This window comes from Hemitrygon akajei, chromosome 19, assembly GCF_048418815.1.
Source record: "Hemitrygon akajei chromosome 19, sHemAka1.3, whole genome shotgun sequence".
Taxonomy (NCBI): domain Eukaryota; kingdom Metazoa; phylum Chordata; class Chondrichthyes; order Myliobatiformes; family Dasyatidae; genus Hemitrygon; species Hemitrygon akajei.
Window position 1 is genome coordinate 54,328,212 of NC_133142.1, and position 233 is coordinate 54,328,444.

A 233-nucleotide genomic window follows, 5' to 3' on the forward strand; every position below is an offset into this window, starting at 1 on the left:
GAAATGAGCTACAACATTTTCCCAACCACTGAGGTCAGACCAACTGGCCTACGTTTTCCTTTCTTCTGCCTTTCTCCTTTCTCGAAGAGTGGAGGGACATCTGCAATTTTCCAGTCTTCAGGAACCATTCCAGAATCTAGTGATTCTTGAAAGTTCATTACTAATGCCTCCAAGATCTCTTCAGCCACCTCTTTCAGAACTCTGGGGTATACACCCTTTGGTCTAGGTGACCC